At 47.6% G+C, this 26681-nt stretch overlaps 1 protein-coding gene across 3 annotated transcripts in view; it reads right to left on the minus strand.

Moving 5' to 3' along the window:
- Positions 1 to 26681, minus strand: part of CERS4 (ceramide synthase 4) — a 96347-nt gene that overhangs the window by 29293 nt on the left and 40373 nt on the right. Inside the window, exon 1 of one of the 3 annotated variants that reach the window (XM_081177937.1) lies at positions 13877 to 14032. The exons of the other annotated variants lie outside the window; for them this stretch is intronic. The gene's annotated coding sequence lies outside the window, so the exon portion shown is untranslated. Of the gene's footprint in view, positions 1 to 13876; positions 14033 to 26681 lie in introns of those variants that run through there. 3 annotated transcript variants of the gene reach the window in all.

The raw sequence follows: 26681 nt of genomic DNA on the forward strand, positions 1-26681 counted from the left end.
AAAATGAATCTCCTATGGGCTTGCTTCGCAAGACGACAATGTCTTGAGAGTTCCTGCGGGGTTTTTCCCCTCCCCCCTTTTTCTAAGCCACTAAGCTGCTTATCAGCTGATCCGATCAGCAGATAAGCCGCTAAAAGCCGCTAATAGCGCTAATCCCTCAATGGGCTTGCTTCGCAAGACGAAAAAACCGCTAGACGAAGAGAATCACAGAACGGATTCTTTTCGTCTTGCGAGGCACCACTGTATCTTTCTCTCTCTTTCCAACGTCTTGCGGAAAGGCTACTGTATTCCTTATCTTCACCCCCCCACACCAAACCACACTTGATAATTTGAAATAGCAAAAACAGCTTTGTTCGTTAATTAAAGGCTGTTTGTATACAAGCCCAGCTCCTGTAACAGGACATTTGAAAATTTGAATGCCGTTCCTTTGAAAACAAAACTAAGGAAAGAGACCTTTTCTGTAGACCCCACCTGTTGGTATTAAATGCAATTATAATTGCAAGCCGGCTTCCAGACAACGGAGGACGTGTTTGCAATGCACGTCGCAATGAATGCAAAGGAACAAACAACATTTCATACGGAGACTGCAACAGAGAATCGGGAGCGCTGGGCTCTGCAGCAACTCGCGAGGAACTCGGGAGAATGGTTGCTATTAAGGCTTGGGGAAAGAATCACGGAATCACAGAATTATAGAATTGAAAGGGACCCTGACGATCATTTAGTCCAACCCCCTGCAATGCCAGAATATGCAGCTGTCCCACACAGAAATCGTGCTGTTCCCGGTTATCATCCTCAAGGTGGTAAAAGTTTCTGTTTATCATCAGTGGGGTGGTAAAAAGGATGATTGGCAGCTGCATTCACTTCCACTCCCAGAAGACTCCTGAATATCTCTTCACTCCCCACACCAAAAATAAAAAATCTAGCACATACAGTGGTGCCTCGCAAGACGAAAAGAATCCATTCTGTGATTCTCTTCGTCTAGCAGTTTTTTCGTCTTGCGAAGCAAGCCCATTGACGGATTAGCGGAATAGCGCTATTAGTGCTACTAGCGGCTTTTAGCGGCTTATCAGCTTATGGGATCAGGTGATAAGCGGCTTAGCGGCTTAGAAAAAGGGGGGGGGAGGAAAAAACCCCGTAGGAACTCGCAAGACATTTTCGTCTTGCGAAGCAAGCCCATAGGAGATTCGTTTTGCGAAGCACCTCCAAAACGGAAAACTGTTTCGTCTAGCGAGTTTTCCGTCTTGTGAGGCATTCGTCTTGCGGGGCACCACTGTACAGTCGTACCTTGTTAGTACAGTTAACTGTACTTAACCTGAAACTGTTCTTAACCTGAAGCACCACTTCAGCTAATGGGGCCTCCTGCTGCTGCTGCACCACCAGAGCACAATTTCTGTTCTCATCCTGAAGCAAAGTTCTTAACCCGAGGTAATATTTCTGAGTTAGCGGAGTCTGTGACCTGAAGCGTATGTAACCTGAAGCGTATGTAACCCGAGGTACCACTGTAAAGGGTAAAGGGACCCCTGACCCTTAAGTCCAGTTGCGGACGACTCTGGGGTGGCGACACTCATCTTGCTTTACTGGCTGAGGGAGCCGGCGTTTGTCTGCAGACAGTTTTTCTGGGTCATGTGGCCAGCATGACTAAGCCGCTTCTGGCGAACCAGAGCAGCGCACGGAAACGCCATTTACCTTCCCACCAGAGCGGTACCTATTTATCTACTTGCACTTTGACGTGCTTTCGAACTGCTAGGTTGGCAGGAGCAGGGGCCGAGCAACGGGAGCTCACCCCGTCGCGGGGATTCGAACCGCTGACCTTTTGATTGGCAAGCCCTAGGCCACAGCGCCACCCGTGTCCCTGAATGCCTTGTTACCCGTACGTTTTGGCTCCCGAATGCTGAAAGTGTTCCAGTTTCTGAACATTGCTGGGAGGCAGAACTTCCTGCAGCCCATCGGAAGCCGAACTTCGATTTCGAACATTTTCAGAAGTCGAACGGACTTCTGGGAACGGATTACGTTCGCGAACCAAGCTACGGCTGTTTTTTGCTTTCCTGAGCTGCAAACGGCAGACAATTCGAAGAGATGGATCCGATATCATGATACAGACTTCAAACCAGTTTTGGACGATATCTTTTTCTGGGAAAAGAGGTACCAGAACTCACCATGATCGCTTCCCTTTGAGAATGGCAACAGTGCCCACCTGAGAGGTGCCAGAACTGAGTTCCGGTGAGGTTTGGCTGAAAAAGAGTGCTGGATATGTCAATATCCAGTCCTAATGGGTGGAGTGGATAATTCTGCTTTGTTTCATCAACAGTTACATTTGGATCCATCCCTCTCAGCACAGCAATATGGAGACAGCCATACAAAGGAGGTTGGCCGTACATTCACAGGGAAACCAAAATGCTTGTTTACAAAGCTATTGCACCACCAAACTTACTGCATGCTTGTGAAACATGGACCAGTTATAAACGCCACCTCCAACTCCTCGAAAGATTCCATCAACGGTGTCTCTGAAAATTTTTACACATCACTTGGGAAGACAGACGAACTAATGCCAGTGTACTGGAAGAAGCAAAGATCACCAGTGTCGAAGCAATGATTCTTCAACATCAACTTTGTTGGACTGGTCATGTTGTGCGGATGCCTGATAATCGTCTTCCAAAGCAACTACTCTATTCTTAACTTGAAAATGGAAAGCGTGATGCTGTTGGTCAACAAAAGAGGCTTAAAGACTCTCTCAAGGCAAATCTTAAAAAAATGTAGCACAGTGGTACCTCTGGTTGCGAACGGGATCCGTTCCGGAGGCCCGTTCGCAACATGAGCAGAATGCAACCCGCATCTGCGCGTGTGTGGGTCACGATTCGCCGCTTCTGTGCATGCACGTGACGTCATTTTGAGCGTCGGCGAAACCCGGAAGTAACCCATTCTGGTACTTCCGGGTTGCCGTGGGACGCAACCTGAAAACGCTCAACCTGAAGCAAATGTAACATGAGGTATGACTGTATAAACACCGACAACTGGGGAACACTGGCCTGCGAGCGCTCCAGTTGGAGAACACCCTTTAGCAAAGGTGTCGTGGGCTTTGAAGACACTCGAACTCAGGACGAAAGGGAGAAAGGCGCAAAGAGGAAGGCATGCTTGGCAAACCCTAACTGGGATCCTGGAAACCTCTGTCCCCACTGTGGAAGGATGTGTGGATCCAGAATTGGCCTCCACAGTCACTTACGGACTCATTGCTAAAACCGTGTTTATGGAAGACAATCTTACTTGGCTACAAGGGATCGCTGAAGAAGACGAAAGGAGAAGTATGTAAGGCAAACGGTAACCTGACTGGCTTTCATTCGGAGGGAACACCCAGCCCAGCGACAAAATGCAAAAATGCAGAACAGTCTACGAGGCTCCTCTTAAGAAGCGCCGTTCTTTGGGAATTACACCCATGGGAAAGCAAAGCTTTTCTCGTCACAACCTCCTGACATTTTCCCTGCAGTTGTGATTCAGCCAGCAAGGGTGAGTGGGTGGGTGGCAGGGCCACGAAAGCTCAGCGAAGGTTGATCTCTATGAATGGGGGAGGGATCAAGTTTCCAGCATGTCTCCCTTTGAGTTGGATTTCCGAGCCTTGAGTCATCGCATCTGGCCTCGCTCCAAATTTCCAGCGTTATTTTGGAACTCAACAGAGAGCATCGCTTGACGCAAGGCCATGGGTGTACACGACTTGCTTCCCTTTCTCCCCGCTTGCCATCAAGACACCCTCCGACGTTTCTCTGATGAAAATAAGGACATCCTATTCCATCCCCTCCAACAGTTCTCCGATAAAAGCAGAGACATTCGTGCCAACACTTCTCCGATGAAAATAGGGACATCCTATTCCACACGCTAGGGACGTGGGTGGCGCTGTGGTCTAAACCACAGAGCTTGGACTTGCCGATCAGAAGGGTGGCAGTTCGAATCCCCGCGACGGGGTGAGCTCCCATTGCTCGGTCCCTGCTCCTGCCAACCTAGCAGTTCGAAAGCACATCAAAGCACAAGTAGATAAATAGGTACCACTCTGGCGGGAAGGTAAACGGCGTTTCCGTACGCTGCTCTGGTTCGCCAGAAGCGGCTTAGTCCTGCTGGCCATGTGACCCAGAAGCTGTACGCCGGCTCCCTCGGCCAATAAAGCGAGATGAGCGCCGCAACCCCAGAGTCGGTCACGACTGGACCTAATGGTCAGGGGTCCCTTTACCTTTATTCTACATGCTCCCAACAATTCTCTGATGCAAATAAGGACGTCCTAAGGAAAAGTGGGACATTCTGAGATAAAATCAGAAACCAGGGTAGCAGCTAGACTGGGGACTGGCAGTGACCGCAGAGACCATATAACACTGGTCCTGAAAGACCTACATTGGCTCCCAGTACATTTCCAAGCACAATTCAAAGTGTTGGTGCTGACCTTGAAAGCCCTAAACTGTCCAGTATACCTGAAGGAGCGTCTCCACCCCCATCGTCCAGCCCAGACACTGAGGTCCAGCTTCGAGGGCCTTCTGGCGATTCCACCCTGTGAGAAGTGAGGTTACAGGAAACCAGGCAGAGGGCCTTCTCGGTGGTGGCTCCCTCCCTGTGGAACGTCCTCCCATCCGATGTCTAGGAAATACAGGACTATCTGACTTTTAGAAGACATCTGAAGGCAGCCCTGTTTAGGGAAGTTTTTAATGTTTGACGTTTTATCGTGTTTTTAATATTCTGTTGGGAGCCACCCACAGTGGCTGGGGAAACCCAGCCAGATGAGCAGGGTAAATAAATATTGTTATTATCTGTAAATCCGGGACTGTCCCTGGAAAATAAGGACGCTTGGAAGGTCTGAAATCTTTGGCACTTTGCAGCACTTTGAGAGCCCATCTCTCACTTTGGGGCTGTCCACGTTCCTGATTTTTCTGGCTCCAATATCATAGAACTGTAGAGTTGGAAGAGACCCCAAGAGTCATCTAGTCTAACCCGCTTCTATGCAGGAATCTCTTGTCTAGAGTGCGACTCGAACTCAAGACCCTGATATAAATGTTTGTGCGTTTGTGCTTGTGTACCCCTTGCCAACGGGACGCGGGTGGCGCTGTGGGTTAAACCACAGAGCCTAGGACTTGCTGATCAGAAGGTCGGCGGTTTGAATCCCCGCGACGGGGTGAGCTCCCGTTGCTCGATCCCTGATCCTGCCAACCTAGCAGTTCGAAAGCACATCAAAGTGAAAGTAGATAAATAGGTACTGCTCCAGCGGGTAGGTAAACGGCGTTTCCGTGCGCTGCTCTGGTTCGCCAGAAGCGGCTTAGTCCTGCTGGCCACATGACCCGGAAGCTGTACGCCGGCTCCCTCGGCCAGTAAAGCGAGATGAGCGCCACAACCCCAGAGTTGGTCACGACTGGACCTAATGGTCAGGGGTCCCTTTACTTTTACCTTACCCCTTGCCAAGGCTCCATTCTAATGAGCCTTCATTGTGCCTTTCCTTGAGGACGATTTTGGGTCACACCAGGACGTGCTGACTCAGAGAAGGCAAGACAACCTGGCTGGGGTTCGGCTACCCTGATCAGCTTATGAGATACAAATGTGTGATGCACAATGAGTTAGGCAACAGCCCATTAAATTGCCAAAGATATGTGCCTGTTTGGCATACATTTAACTCCATTAATTGCAGACAATAATCTTTGCTTTTCACGAGCACCCCATAATTTCATTTGTCAACCACCTGCTTGCTAAAGTTCCATTGCACACATCTAATGAATCAGGCCGAAGGAGAGAAATTGGGTGCTGTTCAGCTGATCTCACCGGGAGAATCCACAACCAGAAAGAAGAGGAACACCAAGAAGACCGGAAGAAATTCAAAGACTATTTGAATAAATATTGTAATATTTAAGATATGTAATCACTTGAAAAGATCAATTAGGCCTAGGATTAAAATTGGGATTAAATATATCAATAAGAAAATGTACGAAAAGAAAAGTTAGGAAATATGATTATGACTGTGATATGGTTTATGAAATAATGATCTAGGAAACTGCTATATATAATTACTAAGAAATTCAGAAGGAAGAGGTTTGAGGAAGTCAAATAATATGTTTATGAAGATGGATCTTAATTAATTAATTGTTAGTCAAGTGATGATTTGATGTATTGTATGTTTTATATTCTTCTTCTTTTTTCTGTTTCATTCTTTTTCCTTTATTATTGTAAACTTTTTCTTCTTTGTTATCTTTATGTATGGAAAATAATATTTATTTATTTTTTTTAAAAAAGAAATTGTATGCAGTTCACGTTTAAAGGGGAACCAATTTCTCTTGCATCCAAAAAACGCACAAACCGAAAAAATAGGTGGCCTTTGAAATCTTCACTTCTCCAACTTACTGCAAATCACTCCTCCGTACGAATGCCAAATTCAGAAATACAATGGAAGGTTGCTCAGATCTGCGTGAGTACGTCAAACAATCAAGCCGGTCGCTGTGTCTTCTTAATGGACACAAGCCTCCTTCATTTCAGCGATTTCAGGAGTTCAGGGATATTTCTTTAAAAACAAATTTGCAAGTTGCGTGTCCTTGTTTCTCAATCTGATCCTTCCGGCATGGTTTGTATTTTTTGCATGTTTTGCGGTATTTTATGCATTGTGACTTGACGTTATCTTTATCGACCAAAAGTTTAGTGATTCTTCATTGTAATCATTGTGTAAACTGTTCAGTTAGAATCATAGAATCATAGAATCATAGAGTTGGAAGAGACCACAAGGGCCATCGAGTCCAACCCCCTGCCAAGCAGGAAACACCATCAGAGCACTCCTGACATATGGTTGTCAAGCCTCTGCTTAAAGACCTCCAAAGTAGGAGACTCCACCACACTCCTTGGCAGCAAATTCCACTGTCAAACAGCTCTTACTGTCAGGAAGTTCTTCCTAATGTTTAGGTGGAATCTTCTTTCTTGTAGTTTGGATCCATTGCTCTGTGTCCGCTTCTCTGGAAGTTATTATCTGCTGGTTCAGTTTTATTGTTTACTATCACATTCTAACGGATTATTGCATATTTCTTTCGTTGATCTAGGTTCTTCATTTTAAAGTTGTGTTTTGAGCGTGATTTTTCTCGTATTGGACCAAGTTGTTATTAGGTTGTGGTCTTTGCTGTTCCTTTCAGTTTGCCAAGTGCCTTGTATATCGTAACCTAGAAAGGCGGGACTCAGATTTAAAGCGAAATGAAATTGGTGCGCCTCACAGACAGGGCTCATCTTGTGAGTACCAGAAGCGGGGTCGATTTTTCTTTTGCAAGCATAAAAAAACCTGAAGCATTTCTGCTAGGGATTGTAGGAAAAGACCTGCCAAGGAAATTGAAAAACATTTTCATGTATGCGACAACGGCGGCAAGGGATGGAAGAATGAAGAAATCCTGACCAAAGAACTGTGGCAAGAGAAACATGGACTATGTGGAATTGGCGAAACTGACATATAAGCTACGTGGTAAGGACAAGAAACTGTGATTTTTAAGGACGAATGGGAACCCTTTACAAAGTACCTAAAGAAACAAGGGGGAGGAATTAAGAAGGATACGTTTTTTGATAAAATGTTTTGTTGAAATTCCACACACACACACACACACACACACACATATATATAATATACAGTGGTACCTCAGGTTAAGTACTTAATTCGTTCCGGAGGTCCGTACTTAACCTGAAACTGTTCTTAACCTGAAGCACCACTTTAGCTAATGGGGCCTCCTGCTGCCGCCGCGCCGCAGGAGCACGATTTCTGTTCTCAACCTGAAGCAAAGTTCTTAACCTGAAGCACTATTTCTGGCTTAGTGGAGAATGTAACCTGAAGCGTATGTAACCTGAGGTACCACTGTGTATTTATGTGTGTGTGTGTGTGTGTGTGTGTGTGTGTGTGTGTGTGTATCTCTCTTTCGCAAACATTTTCGGCTGGGAAACCTGCCCGGAACCTTTGCTGTTTGCATGGAAACAGATCTGTGTGCTAGAAACTGTTTGAAGCAAAGATGCTGGCCCTCCCATCCCTTCAGCTTTCCTTTGTCGCCGAGAAAAGGAGAGCGAGTCGTGGGGCAGCCAGCCAGCTTCCATCTTTGCTCCCTCGCCACTATAAATTCTAGCCTCGTCCGCAGGGCCTGCGGGTGGCAAAGGCTGCCCGCACTCGCTGTCTGGGAAGGAGGGGAGGTTTGCAAAGGAGAGAACCAAAAGGACAGAGAGTCAGGAGAGAAATTCAGCCCCAAAATCCATCTCCTTCAATATCCTCTTCCCAGCTGCGGTCATTTAGATCGGAGACCTCTCCCATGCCCAGGGTGGGGGGCCAGGAGCAAAAAGTGCTTCTGTAGAAGGCTGCCTTAGAATCATTGGTGGGCAAAAGATTTTGGATATACAGTGGTGCCTTGCAAGACGAAAAGAATCCTTTCTGTGATTCTCTTCGTCTAGCGGTTTTTTCGTCTTGCGAAGCAAGCCCATTGACGGATTAGCGGATTAGCGCTATTAGCGGCTTTTAGCGGCTTATCTGCTGATCGGATCAGCTGATAAGCGGCTTAGCGGCTTAGAAAAAGGGGGGGAAGGGGAAAAACCAGCAGGAACTCGCAAGACATTGTCATCTTGCGAAGCAAGCCCATAGGAAATTCGTTTTGCGAAGCACCTCCAAAACGGAAAACTCTTTTGTCTAGCGAGTTTTCCGTCTTGCGAGGCATTCGTCTTGCGGGGCATCACTGTAATATTCAGTTAGAATCCTGGGAAAGGTTAGGCAAAGGTAAAGGGACCCCTGACCATTAGGTCCAGTCGTGGCCGACTCTGGAGTTGCGGCGCTCATCTCGCTTTATTGGCCGAGGGAGCCGGCGTACAGCTTCTGGGACATGTGGCCAGCATGACTAAGCCACTTCTGGCGAACCAGAGCAGCGCACGGAAACGCCATTTACCTTCCTGTCGGAGCGGTGCCTATTTATCTACTTGCACTTTGAGGTGCTTTCGAACTGCTAGGTTGGCAGGAGCAGGGACCGAGCAACGGGAGCTCACCCCGTCGCGGCGATTCGAACCGCCGACCTTCTGATCGGCAAGTCCTAGGCTCTGTGGTTTAACCCACAGCACCACCCGCATCCCTTGGGAAAGGTTAGAATCCTATCCATTCTGAAGGAAATCAGCCCTGAGGGCTCACTGGAAGGACAGATCCTGAAGCTGAGGCTCCAAGACTTTGGCCACCTCATGAGAAGAGAAGACTCCCTGGAAAAGACCCTGATGTTGGGAAAGATGGAGGGCGCAAGGAGAAGGGGACGACAGTGGACGAGATGGTGGGACAGTGTTCTCGAAGCTACCAGCATGAGTTTGACCCAACTGCGGGAGGCAGTGGAAGACAGGAGTGCCTGGCATGCTCTGGTCCAGGGGGTCACGAAGAGGCGGACACGACTAAATGACTCAACAACAATAGGTATCTAAAGCCATTGGCTCATGTTTCCATGCAACCAGTCCATGCAGAATGTAGGCTCCCTATATATAGAAAGGAGCAAACCAGTGATATTTTAGGGAACAGGCTAGCAGGCGGGGCCTATGACTTACATCATAGGAGCCTACACAACACCAAACACTGTTGCTGTATGTAGGTTTTGTTTTATTTGTTTTTTAAATTATTATTATTATTATTTAATAATTATTATAATTTAAATAATAATAATAATAATAATAATAATAATAATAATAATAATAATAATTATTATTATTATTATTGTTATTATTATTATTATTATTATTATTATTATTTATACCCCGCCCATCTGGCTGGGCTTCCCCAGCCACTCTGGGCGGCTTCCAGAAAAATATTAAAATACTGTAATACATCAAACATTAAAGGCTTCCTTAAACAGGGCTGCCTTCAGATGTCTTCTAAAAGTCTGGTAGTTGTTGTTCTCTTTGACATCTGATGGGAGGGAGTTCCACAGGGCGGGTGCCACCACCGAGAAGGCCCTCTGCCTGGTTCCCTGTAACTTGGCTTCTCGCAGTGAGGGAACCACCAGAAGGCCTTCGGCGCTGGACCTCAGTGTCCGGGCAGAACGATGGGGGTGGAGACGCTCCTTCAGATATGCTGGACCGAGGCTGTTTAGGGCTTTCAAGGTCAGCACCAGCACTTTGAATTGTGCTCGGAAACATACTTTTATCTTATATTTTGGAAATGTACATCCAGTGGATTTTTTTCCTTTAATTTTTTGGGGGGCCCCAAGAGAGTGGGACCCTAAACTATAGCTTGTTTAGCTTACATGTAAATCCGGCACTGGGCAGAGAGCACAGTTGTCAGGATTAGTCCCTTTTCAAATATCTCTGATTCACCAGCAAGGCCCTGAGGCCCTGATCTCTTCCCACTGCTTCACACCCCCAAGAAACCCACATATATGCAACCAGGTCCGCGATAATCTCTCCAGAACTGGCGGATCCACTTACTCATAGCAGGAAACAGCTAATCCTGCACTTTCCTCCCTAGCTAATTGCTTAAGCTTTTGCGAAAGCTTGGAATATGCAGAAACATTCTAACTACTCAGTGGGGAGTGCTGTTGATAGAGAATTGTTGTTGTTGATTTATCTGTTATGAAATTTAGGTGCTTCCCTTTGGCACCGTAAACAATATACAGTGGTGCCCCGCAAGACGAATGCCTTGCAAGACGGAAAACCCGCTAGACGAAAGGGTTTTCAGTTTTGGAGGTGCTTCGCAAAACGAATTTCCTATGGGCTTGCTTCGCAAGACGACAATGTCTTGCGAGTTCCTGCTGTTTTTTTCCCTCCCCCCCCCTTTTTCTAAGCCGCTAAGCCGCTTATCAGCTGATCCGATCAGCAGATAAGCCGCTAAAAGCCGCTAAAAGCCGCTAATAGCGCTAATCCTTCAATGGGCTTGCTTCGCAAGACGAAAAAACCGCTAGACGAAGAGAATCACAGAACGGATTCTTTTCGTCTTGCGAGGCACCACTGTAGTGTGTGTGTGTGTGTGTGTGGTTTCAACAATACACACACACACACTATATGGTTTCAACAATACACACACACACACACACACACACACACTATATGGTTTCAACAATACACACACACTATATGGTTTTAACAATACACACACACACACACACTATATGGTTTCAACAATACACACACACACACACTATATTGTTTACGGTGCCAAAGGGAAGCACCTAAATTTCTTAATCGATAAATCAACAACAACAATTCTCTATCAACAGCACACCCCACTGAGTAGTTAGAATGTTTCTGCACATTCCACGCTTTCGCAAAAGCTTAAGCGATTAGCTAGGGAAAGGGTGCAACTTGCAGCTAACTACATGTAGACTCCAGCCAGCTTTAGGCTTGTTTTTATTCCGGCATGTGTCAAATGTTTCCTATAATCTGCTTCCACTTCTCGGCAAAGGCTACTCACTGCAAGACTGAGCTATGAATCACGGAAGTTCCTGGTGTACATCTTCGCTTAAAGCAAGCCAGATTTCCCCCCCTCACCTTTAGTGAAAACCTGGACAAAGTTGCTGCCATGTTTTTGTTGTTGTCAAAGTTGTTGAGGTTTTTGGGCTTTTCTATGATTTTAAGGTCCGCATAGTAAAAGCTCTGGTTTTCCCAGTAGTGATGTATGGAAGTGAGAGCTGGACCATAAAGAAGGCTGATCACCGAAGAATAGATGCTTTTGAATTCTGGTGCTGGAGGAGACTCTTGAGAGTCCCATGGACTGCAAGAAGATCAAACCTCTCCATTCTGAAGGAAATCAGCCCTGAGTGCTCATGGGAAGGACAGATCCTGAAGCTGAGACTCCAAGACTTTGGCCACCTCATGAGAAGAGAAGACTCCCTGGAAAAGACCCTGATGTTGGGAAAGATGGAGGGCGCAAGGAGAAGGGGACGACAGAGGACGAGATGGTTGGGCAGTGTTCTCGAAGCTACCAGCATGAGTTTGACCAAACTGCGGGAGGCAGTGGAAGACAGGAGTGCCTGGCGTGCTCTGGTCCAGGGGGTCACGAAGAGGCGGACACGACTAAACGACTAAACAACAACAACAACCCGTTGCCAAGGCTCCATTCTGATGAGACTTCATTGTCCCCATCCTTGATGACGATATTGGGTCACACCAAGAGGTGCTGACTCAGAGAAGGCAAGATGGAGGGCGCAAGGAGAAGGGGACGACAGAGGACGAGATGGTGGGACAGTGTTCTCGAAGCTACCAGCATGAGTTTGACCAAACTGTGGGAGGCAGTGGAAGACAGGAGTGCCTGGCGTGCTCTGGTCCAGGGGGTCACGAAGAGTCGGACACGACTAAACGACAACAAAAAAGCAAGTAAACACCGGTAATTAAAAACAAAAGAGCGAAACCTACATGTGTACCTAACTCTATATTTTAGAAAGTTATTTGCTCGCGGTGCATTTTGGGTAATGATATCAAGATTTGCACAACGGCACCCGAGGGTGAGCAGCCAACTCTCGGGTGCCATTTTGAATCAAGATGGCGGGCAGGACCTTTCAAAATCCGGCTTATTCTAACCACTGAACAACGCTGCCACGTGCACAGAGAGAGCTACATTTTACCCGCAAGTAGGTTCAAAACTGAGACTCCCTGCAAGGTAATAATAATAATAATAATAATAATAATAATAATAATAATAATAATAATAATAATAATATTCTAGATAATGATGTACCAAAAGAGTTGGTTCACACACACACAATATGCCCAAATATGGAAAAAGGGAGAGGTTTAAAACAAAAGAAAAATGGCTTTTGAGAACAATGGAGTAAACGGAACTGGCAAGATTAACAGCAAACATTAGAGACCAAAATGCCCCCCATAATTAATAAGTGAGGACTGGAGACCTGTCACTGAGTATTTAAAGAACTACTATAGGGATGCAAAAATATGAACAGGACTTGAAATATGAGCAACGGAGTTAGTTGTTAAGATAAATAGCTTAAAATATACATGAGAAGGGTAAGTATGGAAAGGAGGAGAGGTTGGGAAGTCAATGGATAAAGTAATTTATTTATGTTAACATATGTGAAGTTTTCCTCTCTTTTTTGTGAAAACACCAATAAATAAGATTTGAAATAGTAGCAGTAAAGGTAAAGGGACCCCTGACCATTAGGTCCAGTCGTGACCGACTCTGGGGTTGCAGCGCTCATCTCGCTTTATTGGCCGAGGGAGCTGGCGTACAGCTTCCGGGTCATGTGGCCAGCAGGACTAAGCCGCTTCTGGCGAACCAGAGCAGCGCATGGAAATGCCGTTTATCTTCCCGCCGGAGCAGTACCTATTTATCTACTTGCACTGGTGTGCTTTCGAACTGCTAGGTTGGCAGGAGCAGGGACTGAGCAACGGGAGCTCACCCCGTCGCGGGGATTCGAACCACCAACCTTCTGATCGGCAAGGCCTAGGCTCTGTGGTTTAACCCACAGCGCCACCCGCGTCCCATATAGTAGTAGCAGTAGCAGTAATAATAATAATAATAATAATAATAATAATAATAATAATAATAATAATAATAATAATAATAATATCAGGAATGGGGTGTCGAGGCCCGCATTCTGTTTTGGGCAACTTTCTGGGGGCCACACCAACTCAGCTGGCGTATACATTCTCATTCTCATTCCCTCTCTCTCTCTCTCTCTCTCTCTCTCACACACACACACACACACACACACAAACAAACGCACACACCTGCTGCTCAAATTTCTCCATCTTTCACCCAGGTAAGCCAACAGCACCATTGCAATCAAAGGACACCCTCCACACAGGTGAAGCACTCGATGAGCTACCTTCGCAAGGGCCGCACGCCTGGCCCCCTGGCCCTCAGGCAGGGCGGTCCTGCTCCGAAACGAAACAAGCCGAGCCGCCACCCCCGCAGAAACCACCCCCAAGCTCTGACCTCGCACAAAAGCCGCTTTTTGAGGTCCAAAGCGGCTCCCTCTGACGACGCCGTTGCAGCTTCCAGCCTCTGCTCAGGGCAGGAAAAGCAACAAATGAGATTAAACTGATGTTTCCCTTTAAGGATCCCTTTTTATCAGATTAACTCGGCTGCCTCCACCCACGGTTTGCATTCTCTCCCTCCTTTAATTTGGTGCAAGGCCACAGATCTTTGCAGCTGCCAGGCCCTCACCTCAAAGGTTGCTCAAGGAGGGGAGAGCGTGGTGTTCCGAAACTCGCACTCGCACCCTGCAGATGTTTCCTCCCCGGCAGCCCACGTGCAAACCGGGGCTGCTTTTGCAGGAAGGAAGCTGAAATCAACCCCTAGCTTTTGCCCATGTGGCCTAGTGAGCGCAGCACTGGCTAGCAGCAGCTGTTTCGGGGGCACAGAAGAGTTATTCCCGAAATCTGCCGACTTATTCGGCACCCCTCTTGCATTTCTCTGGGGTCCTGTTCCAGGCTTCCTCAACCTCGGCCCTCCAGGTGTTTTTGGCCTACAACTCCCATGATCCCTAGCTAGCAGGACCAGTGGTCAGGGATGCTGGGAATTGTAGTCTCGAAAACATCTGGAGGGCCGAGGTTGAGGAAGGCTGTCCTATTTCATCATCATCATCATCATCATCATCATCATCATTGCTTTTAATACAGTGGTACCTCGGGTTAAGTACTTAATTCATTCCGGAGGTCCGTACTTAACCTGAAACTGTTCTTAACCTGAAGCACCACTTTAACTAATGGGGCCTCCTGCTGCCACTGCGCCGCCGAAGCATGATTTCTGTTCTCATCCTGAAGCAAAGTTCTTAACCTGAAGCACTATTTCTGGGTTAGCGGAGTCTGTAACCTGAAGCGTATGTAACCTGAAGCGTATGTAACCCGAGGTACCACTGTATTCTGTTGAGAGCTACCCAGAGTGACTGGGGAAACCCACCCAGATAGGTGGGGTATAAATAAACTATTATTATTATTATTATTATTATTATTATTATTATTATTAGGGACGTGGGTGGCGATGTGGGTTAAACCACAGAGCCTAGGACTTGCCAATCAGAAGGTTGGTGGTTTGAATCCCCGCAATGACCAGAGTCCTTTGCACCCTTGGCAAAGAATAATAATAATAGTAAAGGTAAACGTAAAGGGACCCCTGACCATTAGGTCCAGTCATGAACAACTCTGGGGTTGCGGTGCTCATCTCGCTTTATTGACCACAGGAGCCGGCTTACAGCTTCCGGGTCATGTGGCCAGCATGACTAAGCCACTTCTGGCGAACCAGAGCAGCGCATGGAAACGCCGTTTACCTTCCCGCCAGAGTGGTACCTATTTATCTACTTGCACTTTGCTGTGCTTTCGAACTGCTAGGTTGGCAGGAGCAGGGACCAAGCAACGGGAGCTCACCCCGTCGTTGCGGGGATTCGAACCGCCGACCTTCTGATCGGCAAGCCCTAGGCTCTGCGGTTTAACCCACAGCGCCACCCAATGGTCAGGGATACCTGTACCTTTTACTGTAAGAGGCAGGGAGAGACTATTTCTACTTCTCAGGGAGCGGCTGTTTGCTCCTCTGACATCCCTTCCTCCTGTGGCACCATCCCCTGCCTGCAAGAACGTTAGCGCATTCCTCCCGGGACTCCAAAACATGCCTTGGATTGTCCAGAAAGATTTGCATCTTCCTCTGCTTCTTCCAGGAGGCAGGGATACCGATCGTGATGCTCCTCTGATAACCTGCCAGCTTTCTGCAGAGGTCGCCTGGCATGCTGGGTGGAACGAGAAGAAGCGTTTCATCCGAGTCCTCTTGGCAGGACGGTGGGAACTTCAGGAGATTCCTGCGGCTCTGTCTCCTGCATCAAACGTCCTGGATCCTGTTTTTTCTGGTCCCTCCAGGAAAAAAACCCCATAGGCAGGAGGGCAAGAGCTCCTCTCCCACTGTGACTCACAAGAACTTCAGAAGTGTCTCGGAGACGGCCAGTGGTCCCATTTTGCCCAGCATCCGGTTCCCACAATGGCACAGCCATTGGTCTCAGATGCCCGCAGACAAGACCTCCTGTTTTGCTATCATTCATTAGACAGTAAGACAATAGCTCTGCTAGACCAGGCGCAAGGAAGGTCTCAGTTGAGCATCCTGTCCCATACACTGTCCAAAAATCTGCAGGTGATGTTTTTTCTTGAGATGAGCATGAACCACCAATAACCCGCACATCTCAAGCTCTCAAATTCTCAAGACTCTTTTGGCAACATAGGCGGGGTCTGACGCCATAAAACCGCTTTGCAAAATCTGCACACTTAATATCAATTAAACAATAGCAAATCCTCATTGCATGGTTCAGACACCGGGCTGCTATCTCCATCGTGTGTGACCACAACGAAGGATAACCTACGTCCATTTGATTGCCACTCCCTGCTAACAACCAACAGATTAATGAATTTAGACGAAATCAAATTTAGATGGACTCTCCATCCTGCATAACCATAACAGAGGATAACCTACCGTATTTTTTGCTCTATAAGACTCACTCTTTCCCTCCTAAAAAGTAAGGGGAAATATGTGTGCGTCTTATGGAGCGAATGCAGGCTGCGCAGCTATCACAGAAGCCGGAACAGGAAGAGGGATTGCTGCTTTCGCTGCGCAGCGATCCCTCTTGCTGTTCTGGCTTCTGAGATTCAGAGTATTCCTCCTCCGAAAACTAGGTGCGTCTTGTGGTCTGGTGCGTCTTATGCAGCGAAAAATACGGTATGCTCATCTGATCGCACTCCCTGCTAACAACCAACAAATTAACGAATTTAGATGGAATCAAAAGGGCCCCCGACACTGAGCCTAGATGATATGATAGCCATCTTCAAATATCTCAACGGCTGTCACACGGAAGAGGGAACATAAAGAAGTTTGTCTTCTCCTGCTCTGAAGGGTAGGACTCGAACCCCTGGCTTCAAGTTGCAAGGAAGGAGATTTCGACTAAACATCAGGAAGAACTTTATGACAGTAAGAGCTGTTTGGCAGTGGAACGGTTTCCATCGGAAGATAGTAGGCTCTCCTTCCTGGGAGGTTTTTAAGCAGAGGTTGGACGGCCATCTGTCATGGATGCTTTAGTTGAGATTCCTACATTGAACGGGGCTGGACTAGATGACCGCTGGGGTCCCTTCCAACTCTATGATTCTATGATACTTTACCTTTGTCTGAGTCCCAGCAAACAACCAAAGCATTAATGAACTGTCTGATACCAGGGTCAGTGCAGGAGAACAGGAACGACTGAGTCTATCCTTCTCTCTCCGAATGGTAATTTCAGGAATCTTCCCTGTAAATGTAAAGGGACCCCTGACCATTAGGTCCAGTCGTGGCCGACTCTGGGGTTGTGGCGCTCATCTCGCTTTATTGGCCGAGGGAGCCGGCGTACAGCTTCCAGGTCATGTGGCCAGCAGGACTGAGCCACTTCTGGCGAGCCAGAGCAGCGCACGGAAACGCCGTTTACCCTCCCGCCGGAGCGGGACCTATTTATCTACTTGCACCGGTGTGCTTTCGAACTGCTAGGTGGGGAGGAGCAGGGACCATCCAGCGGGTTGCAGAATACAGCGGCTCGACTGCAGACAGGGGCAGACAGCCAACAGCACATGACACCCCTGGAAAACGTCTGTACCGACTGCCCATGGGCTGCCAGGTCAGGTTCAAAGTTCTTGTGTTGTCACAGGGTTTTATCAGGTGTACAGAACATGGAAATATAATAACTGACCCTCGCCCACAGCTTCCCTCTGTTTTCCAGCAGTAACGCAAAAGGAAGATGTTTAAAACCTTGGGCCTACGCCACGAGTTTGCTATCTATGCCAAATAATGGAGTGCGGTACTGATGCCAAAGGACTAGAAACTTGTAGGGCGGCCACTCACCAAGGGGAAAATACCACCCTGGACCACACCTGTGCTTTTTAAGAGCAGCTCTGTCTGCATAGCCTTTGACTGTGTCGACCACAGCAAACTATGGTAAGTTCTAAAAGAAATGGAAGTGCCTGATCACCTCATCTGTCTCCTGAGAAATCTCTATGTGGGACAAGAAGTTACAGTTAGAACTGGAGATGGAACAACTGATGGGTTCAAAATTGGGAAAGGAGTACGGCAAGGCTGTATATTGTCTCCCTGCTTATTTAACTTATATGCAGAATTCATCATGCGAAAAGCTGGGCTGGATGAATCCCAAACCAGGATTAAGATTTCTGGAAGAAATATCAACAACCTCAGATATGCAGATGACACAACCTTGATGGCAGAAAGTGAGGAGGAATTAAAGAACCTTTTATTGAGGGTGAAAGAGGAGAGCGCAAAATATGGTCTGAAGCTCAACATCAAAAAAACGAAGATCATGGCCACTGGTCCCATCACCTCCTGGCAATAGAAGGGGAAGAAATGGAAGGCAGTGAGAGATTTTACTTTCTTGGACTCCATGATTACTGCAGATGGTGAAAGCAGTCATGAAATTAAAAGACGCCTGCTTCTTGGGAGAAAAGCAATGACAAACCTAGACAGCATCTTAAAAAGCAGAGACATCACCTTGCCAACAGAGGTCTGTATAGTTAAAGCTCTGGTTTTCCCAGTAGTGATGTATGGAAGTGAGAGCTGGACCATATTCTCAAAGCTGCCAGCATGAGTCTGACCAAACTGCGGGAGGCAGTGGAAGACAGGAGTGCCTGGCGTGATCTGGTCCAGGGGGTCACGAAGAGTCAGACATGACTAAATGACTCAGCAACAAAAAAGCCCCATCTGGCTAGCTCCGTTGGTTAGAGCATAGTGCTGCTGGTAACATCAAGGTTGCAGGTTCGATTCCCATATGGGCATTGCTTAATATTCCTGCATTCTGGCTAAATGCCTAAATTAAATGACTAAACAGCAACAACTGTCTGCATAACACGGCAGCGGTAGAGCATCCTTGCAGCTTGATCACCTCCGAACGAATGCTGCGGTCGGGAAAATAAATCCCCTCGTTCTGCTCGGCTGCAAACAGGGCCGCCAGCCAAACATGCATGTTCATGTGTTTTCTTCTAATAAGCCGTTTGTCAGAATCAGTGTACTCTCGGAGCATCTTAAGTGTGCTGCTGTGCACCTGAAGCCTGCAGGCGAGAGATACCATAATGAGGACAAGGTGGTACCCAAAGGAGCATTTTTGCGGAGACCTGTTCCAAGTCCACAGGTGTGCCCTAGGGACATAAGCTCCCATCTCAGGCTCCGCAAAAACGTTCTCTTTCAAGGGCCAAATTCCCTCTGTGTTCATATGCCAGAGTTGGGTGGCGCAACTTTCTATCCACCTCTCCCTTTCATTTCCTCCTCTCCTTTTGCCGCCCTTTCTCTTGCGTTACATCCCTCCCTCTCTCTTTTGCAGGATCACAGCACGGCAGAGTTGCAAGGGACCTCCAGGGGTCATCTAGTCCAACCCCCTGCAATGCAAGAATCTCAACACACAGCTCCCCGCCCCCACCCTATCTGAAACCGTATCGGACCCTGCTTAGCTTTGCAGATGTGTGGGCGGTTTTATCGCTGCGCCAGCTTTAGCTCCCCCTTTCGGACACCCTGCTTTTGATCACCCCCGGGGACGCGGGTGGCGCTGTGGGTTAAACCACAGAGCCTAGGACTTGCCGAAGAGAAGGTTGGCGGTTCGAATCCCCGCCACGGGGTGAGCTCCCGTTGCTCGGTCCCTGCTCCTGCCCACCTAGCAGTTCGATAGCACCTCAAAGTGCAAGTAGATCAATAGGTACCACTCCGGCAGGAAGGTAAACAGCGTTTCCGTGCACTGCTCTGGTTCGCCAGAAGCGGCTTAGTCCTGCTGGCCACATGACCCGGAAGCTGTACGCCGGCTCCCTCGGCCAATAAAGCGAGATGAGCACCGCAACCCCAGAGTCAGCCATGACTGGACCTAACGATCAGGGGTCCCTTTACCTTTACCTATTTCTTTCTCCTTCCGTCCCCACCCCATCCCCATTCTCACTAGCCTTTTGATAATAATAATAATTTATTATTTATACCCCGCCCATCCGGCTGGGTCTCCCCAGCCACTCTGGGCGGCTCCCAACAGAATATCAAAAGCACGACAGAACATCAAACATTTAAAAATTCCCTAACCAGGGCTGCCTTCAGATGTCTTCTAAAAGTCAGATAGTGGTTTATTTCCTTGACATCTGATGGGAGAGTGTTCGGCAGGGAGGGAGCCACCACCGAGAAGGCCCTCTGCCTGGTTCCCTGTCACCTCGCCTCTCGCAGCGAGGGAACTGCCAGAAGGCCCTCAGAGCTGGACCTCAGTGGGGGGTGGAGACGCTCCTTCTGTGAGAGAACACAAGATGTTTGCATATCTCTGGAGTGCCAAAAACAGCAAGCTGGCCGAAGAGAAGGACCCTTGCACACTTGGCAAAGAGCTTTATTGCCCAATTGTACCCGAACTCTAGTAACCTCGAGGTTAGATTAGTGCAAACCGTTACATAGGGCTGCCTCTGAAGTCGGTTCAGAAACTTCAACCGGTGCAGAATTCGGCAGCCAAGTTGCTCACTGTGACAAGACAGTTTGAGCATATTGCAAGGATCCTGACCCTACTGTACTGGCTGCCAGTGACAGACCTTCCAAGTGTCCCTATTTTCCAGAGACAGTCCCGGATTTACAGAAGACATCTGGTTTCTGATTTGATCCCGGAATCTCCAGCTTTTCCTTAGGACGTCCCTACTTTCATCGGGGAAATGTTGGAATATACAGTGGCAGCTGTTTATCAGCTTCATCTGGTACGCAGGATGAGACCCTCCCTGCCCACAGACTGTCTCGCCAGAGTGGTGCATGCTCTGGTTATCTCCCGCTTGGACTACTGCAATGCGCTCTCCGTGGGGCTACCTCTGAAGGTGACCCGGAAACTACAACTAATCCAGAATGCGGCAGCTAGACTGGTGACTGGGAGCAGCCGCCGAGACCATATAACACCGGTCTTGAAAGACCTACACTGACTCCCAGTACGTTTCCGAGCACAATTCAAAGTGTTGGTGTTGACCTTTAAATACCTAAATGGCCTCGGTCCAGTATACTTGAAAGAGTGTCTCCACCTCCATCGTTCTGCCCGGACATTGAGGTCCAGCTCTGAGGGCCTTCTGGCAGCTCCCTCGCTGCAAGAAGCCAAGTTACAGGGAATCAGGCAGAGGGCCTTCTCAGTAGTGGCACCCGCCCTGTGGAACACCCTCCCACAAGATGTCAAAGAGAAAAATAACTACCAAACTTTTAGAAGACATCTGTAGGCAGCCCTGTATAGGCAAATTTTAATCTTTAATAGGTTATTGTATTTTAGTGTTCTGTTGGAAGGCGCCCAGAGTGGCTGGGGGGACCCAGCCAGATGGGCAGGGTATAAATAATAAATTGTTGTTGTTGTTGTTGTTGTTGTTGTTGTTGTTGTTGTTGTTGTTTAAGATCAGCTTAGTTTATGAAAAACTTAAGATTAAGAATGCTGCAAACCTAGAAGCAGGTGTTTTGGTTTGTGAGCTTTGCCTTGGAATAAGAACATGTTTCGCTCCTTGTTGAGTGTGTTCCATTTGTAAACTGAGTCCCCCGCTGCTATGGGAAAGCACGCCTTGGTTTAAGAAAGCTTTGGTTTAAGAACGGATTTCTGGAACGGATTAAGTTCGTAAACCAAGGTACCACTATACCTGAAGGAGCGTCTCCACCCCCATCGTCCAGCCCGGACACTGAGGTCCAGCTCCGAGGGCCTTCTCGTAGTTCCCTCCCTGTGAGAAGTGTGGTTACCGGGAACCAGGCAGAGAGCACTCCACTAACTAGCGATTAGCTTCCAGGCCCAATTCAAAGTACAGTGGTACCTTGGGTTACATACGCTTCAGGTTACATACAATTCAGGTTACAGACTCCGCTAACCCAGAAATAGTGCTTCAGGTTAAGAACTTTGCTTCAGGATGAGAACAGAAATCGGGCTCCAGAGGCACGGCGGCAGCGGGAGGCCCCATTAGCTAAAGTGGTACTTCAGGTTCAGAACAGTTTCAGGTTAAGAACGGAGCTCCGGAACAAATTAAGTACTTAACCTGAGGTACCACTGTACCTATAAAAGAAGGACATTCAGAACCTCCAAGAGTCTCTATTTTTCAGGGACAGTCCCGGACTTAAAGAAGCCGCCCCGGTTTCTGGCTTCATCCCAGAATGCCCCACTTTCCATCTGAGAAACGCTGGAGGGTATGGAATAGGACATCTCCGTTTTCACCAGAGAAATGTTGGAGGGGACGGAAATGCAAACCACATTTGCACATCTAAAGAGGAACCAAAAGCATTCAAAGCGGATTTCTCTTTAAAAGAGAGGGGGGGGGAGATGGGGATTTATTTTCTAACCCTGCTGCCCAAGCAGCAAAGCAGAAACACAGCCGCTGCTCTTTTGACTTTCCCGTTTTAAAAATAAACGCAGCCCTGCTTGTCTCGTGAACAAGGCCGTGCATCGCCTGTGCAATGCTGTCGCACGCCAGAGCCAGAGGTGTCCTCGGAAGTGCATGACAAGGCTTTTCCTCCGCCCGCCCCCCCCCAATCTATTTTTGCCACACAATCCGCTTTGCACTTTAAGTCCCCGAGGCTCTCTCTCTCTCTCTTTGCGAACGGGGATAAAGAGCTCTGAGGGATTTCAGATGCTGTGTAAGAATAGCCACAGCTTAATCCTACCCGGGGCAGACGGACAACGTTTCCAAGGAGAAGGAAACTTCGCTGGCGACAAAAGGGTGGAATAGGAAGCCGTCGGAACCAGAATCTACATCTCAGGAAACCTCTACCTATGGAAGACAGCGGTGGTTGCCTCCAACTAAATCCTACTCAGAGTAAATCCATTGGAAATAATGGCCGTGGCGGCCAATTTCAGTCCCTCTATCTCATGGGTGGGATGTGGGTGGTGCTGTGGGTTAAACCACAGAGCCTAGGACTTGCCGATCAGAAGGTCGGCGGTTCGAATCCCCGCAATGACGGGGTGAGCTCCCGTTGCTCGGTCCCTGCTCCTGCCCACCTAGCAGTTCGAAAGCACATCCAAGTGCAAGTAGATAAATAGGTACCGCTCCGGCAGGAAGGTAAACGGCGTTTCCATGCACTGCTCTGGTTCGCCAGAAACGGCTTAGTCCTGCTGGCCCCATGACCCGGAAGCTGTACGCCGGCTCCCTCAGCCAGTAAAGCAAGATGAGCGCTGCAGTCTCAGAGTCGGGCACAAACGGACCTAATGGTCAGGGGTCCCTTTACCTTTACCTTATCTCGTGGGTAGGTAAACTAAGGTCTGGAGGCCGGATCTGGCCCAATCAGCTTCTAAATCCAACCCACGGATGGTCTGGGAATCAGCGTGTTTTTACATGAGTAGAAAGTGTCCTTTTATTTAAACTGCATCTCTGGGTTATTTGTGCGGCCTGCCTGGTGTTTTTACATGAACAGAATGTGTGCTTTTATTTTAAATGCATCTCTGGGTTATTTGGGAGGCATAGGAATTCGTTCATTCCCCCCCCCCAAAAAAGATAGTGTGCCCCCCCCCACAAGCTCTGAGGGGCAGTGGACTGGCCCCCTGCTGAAAAAGTTTGCTCTGTCTCATAGCTATGCTTCACGATAAGATCAAGGACCGAGTTACAACGACGCAAAAAAACAAGACCTGCTTTTATAGAATCCTAGAATCGCCATCCCTTTGAAAAACAAAATGAAGGCAGAGACTTTTTCTCTCTCTCAGCCCCTCCTGTCGTATATTAAACGCAATGATAATTGCAAGCTGGCTTTCGGACGCCGGCAAACGTTTTCGCAATGCAATAAAAGGAAGAAATAACAAACAACATTTCGGACGCAGATCGCAAACAGAGAATCGGGAGCGCTTGGCTCTGCGGCGACCCGCGAGAATCTCGGGAGAATTGTTGCAATTAAGGCTTGGAAGGAGAATCGTAGAATCACAGAACTGTAGAGTTGGAAGGGACCCTAGACATCATCTAGTCCAACCCCCTGGAAGGCAGGAATGTGCAGCAATGCCCCAGACGGGGATCAAACCTGCAACCTTGGCATCATCAGCACCATGCTCTAACCAAAGCGGTCCAGATGTCCCTTGTGGTCCCTTCCAACTCTACAATTGGATCATCTATGAAATCTTAGCGTTGAGGGTTCAAGTCCCACACTGGGCAAAAGAAGATTCCTGCATTGGGGGGGGCGTTGGACTAGATGACCTGGGGAGGATCGCTCTTTCAATTCAACCATTCTAGGGTCCTACGAAGGGACGCAGGTGGCGCTGTGGGTTAAACCACAGAGCCTAGGACTTGTCGATCAGAAGGTCGGCAGTTCGAATCCCCGGGACTGGGTGAGCGCCCGTTGCTCGGTCCCTGCTCCTGCCAACCTAGCAGTTCAAAAGCACACCAGTGCAAGTAGATAAATAGGTACCGCTCCGGTGGGAAGGTAAACGGCATTTCCGTGCGCTGCTCTGGTTCGCCAGAAGCGGCTCAGTCCTGCTGGCCACATGACCCGGAAGCTGTACGCCAGCTCCCTCAGCCAATAAAGCGAGATGAGCGCCGCAACCCCAGAGTCGGTCACGACTGGACCTAATGGTCAGGGGTCCCTTTACGTTTATTTTAGGGTCTTACGAATGGGGCAGTTTAAAACCCATTAACCAGGCATTGCCAACGTCGTCCTCCTTCTTCTCCCTCTGCTTGGCTTAGTTGGCGAGTTTCTCACCGAGAAAATCTCGTTCATATCACACAGAGAGGCGACCTCAGTCCAGGCCTAGTCCTGTTCCCTTAGACCACTGGCTGTCTGTCCCCTGATACTCTGCCAACCCTCCATTCCACTTCATTTTCTCCAGCTCCTCTGGAAGTTACATAACTTTGCATTCTTGGCACAGATGTTTTTGCAGAACGAGATCTGTCTGCTCAAAAGTGAAGCTCGGAAGCGGGTCTCCTCCGTTAAGTGTGAAAGGGGATTTCCTGTCCCTGAACCTGCGCAGAAAGTTTCGCCGCCGAGCGGTTAGGAAGAATAATAATATTTCACTAGACTGTACGGAATAATCTGAATTTTGCAGAGGAAAACAATCCTTTTGAACTCTACGGGTCCAAGAAATGGAATCTAACAAAGGGACAATATCAATGGATTCTCTGAGCCATTACTTTGGCAAAAAGTTGCAGTACGAACAGAAATAATAATAATAATAATAATAATAATAATAATAATAATAATAATAATAATAATAATAATAATTCACTAGACTGTACGGAATAATCTGAAATTTGCAGGGGGAAATAATCCTTTTGAATTCTACGTGCCCAAGACATGGAATCTAACAAAGGGACGATATCAATGGATTCTCTGAGCCCTTACTACAGCAAAAAGATGTAGTATGAACAAGAAAATAATAATAATAATAAATGTGGCTTTCTTTAACGACTGAAGATACGTTCAAACTCGCTAATGGACAAGTTGCGTGCAAACAGAGACTTGCCATGCACAAAGTAAACGGTATTTGGAATTCCTTTTTATAAATACCCTATTAGGTTAAGGTTTGTTGAACTGCAATAATATTATTTTTGGTAATGCATACAGCTTTTCTGTTGTTCTGTTTTGTTTTCTTACACTGTCCTCTTTCTTTTCTCCCCCCCCTTTCTTTTTTGTGCCTTATCTTACACCGTGCACTTGTGTTTATGTGGTTTTTAGAAAAATAATAATTCAATAGGGAATATAAAACGATATATATGTACCTCTCTCTCTCTCTCTCAACAGATATGAAACCTGGGGATAAAGTTATCCTTGCCATCCATTATAGGCTGTGTCCTAATATTTAGCCTTATCATAACCCTCAAAGAACAAATTGTATAGTCTGAGGATCAAAGTAATGAGAACATTTCTTTTTTAAAAAAGGTTGCAAGGGGAAGCAAGCGAAATCTGGGCAAGAACATTTTGAGCCAGGAGTTTAGAATTTAACTTTGCGGGGGCCTCGAACACTCATTGTCCTGATCTGCTAATGGGGAACGAGAGACAGAGAAACCAGCATTTTAAAGATCACCATTTAATGCTTAATATTTAATTTTGCTGCCCAACCAGGCTGGACGGAATTTTAAAAGGACGCTCCCAGCACCTTAGGGAACCAAGGAAAAAAATATAAACTAGTCATCCCAAAGGTCTGGGCACTGTGTTTATGTGTGATCAAAGGGATCTCCATAAACAGAATTGATGTGTGCGCGCAAGCTCTAATTTGCAGGTGGATCCTATTCTTTTGCTCGGGGGAAAGATCCCGACGCCATGCGCGGAGGCTGTGAAAAAGGGAAATTCCATGTTAGAGAGCATCGTTTGATTTCATTCACACAGGTTCTTTTATTTATCCTAGAGCTGGAAGTGCCAAGCCCAAACCCTTGAAATGCAGGAATCTTTTGCCCAACGTGGGGTCCGAACCCGCGAGCCTGAGATTGAGTCTTGAGTTCTACCGGCTGAGCTAAGGGGGCGGGTCGCAAGATTAAAAACAGACATCACCTTGCCAACAAAGGTCCGTATAGTTAAAGCTATGGTTTCCCCAGTAGTGATGTATGGAAGTGAGAGCTGGACCATCAAGAAGGCTGATCGCCGGAGAATGGATGCTTTTGAATTCTGGTGCTGGAGGAGACTCTTGAGAGTCCCATGGACTGCAAGAAGAACAAACCTCTCCATTCTGAAAGAAATCAGCCCTGAGTGCTCACTGGAAGGACAGATCCTGAAGCTGAGGCTCCGAGACTTTGGCCACCTCATGAGAAGAGAAGACTCCCTGGAAAAGACCCTGATGTTGGGAAAGATGGAGGGCACAAGGAGAAGG

The sequence above is a fragment of the Podarcis bocagei genome, assembly GCF_964188305.1.
Source record: "Podarcis bocagei genome assembly, chromosome: 18".
Classification (NCBI taxonomy): domain Eukaryota; kingdom Metazoa; phylum Chordata; class Lepidosauria; order Squamata; family Lacertidae; genus Podarcis; species Podarcis bocagei.